The following is a 668-nucleotide window of genomic DNA, read 5'->3' on the forward strand; positions in this document are numbered from 1 at the left end:
ACTGATAAAGAAATATTGTGAAACGACAAAAAATTAGTATTCAGTCAGTCCAGCTAGCCGAGCCTTTACTCCTCAACTACATTTGATAGCACGTTTACTAATTATCTGGGTGACTAGGGACCACAGGCAGGAAATGTTTATGACTGTACTCATCTTTTTATTGCCATTCCAATTGGGAATGGATAGACTATATAATTCAATGTTCATATGAGAGTTGTTGTTTCGAAAGCACTTTTTTTCCGTGTAATTCACTGTTTACGTGAAAGTAGGTGTTTCAGTTTGCATCAGAAAGTGACTTCTATGCATTATCTAAACTCTTTTGTAATCAGTTGATTTCAAACCTAATGAATTTTTTCGTCCTTCAGAAATATCCATATTTTTTTGTATAAAGATGAAGAAGTAGAAAGAAAAAACCTTTTTTTTTTTCACAAAAAGTAAGTCGTTGAGAAATTCGTAAAACATTTTGCTTGAGTCCGCCACTTTTTTGGCTGGTGCACGCGCTACACACCTATTAAGATCGGCGCTGCTTTCGAAACTAAGTCAACTTTCTTCATTTATATATTATGAAAATTCTTAAGACTTTTTTTCGAAAGGAAATACTATTTCTCTCATCTCACACACCTTCGTCAGTTTTTAAACTCACTTTCTTTAAAATATTGCTTTGTTGT

This window comes from Leptinotarsa decemlineata, unplaced genomic scaffold, assembly GCF_025532065.1.
Source record: "Leptinotarsa decemlineata unplaced genomic scaffold, Ldec_3_MD MMD2_tig00026358_RagTag_RagTag, whole genome shotgun sequence".
NCBI lineage: Eukaryota > Metazoa > Arthropoda > Insecta > Coleoptera > Chrysomelidae > Leptinotarsa > Leptinotarsa decemlineata.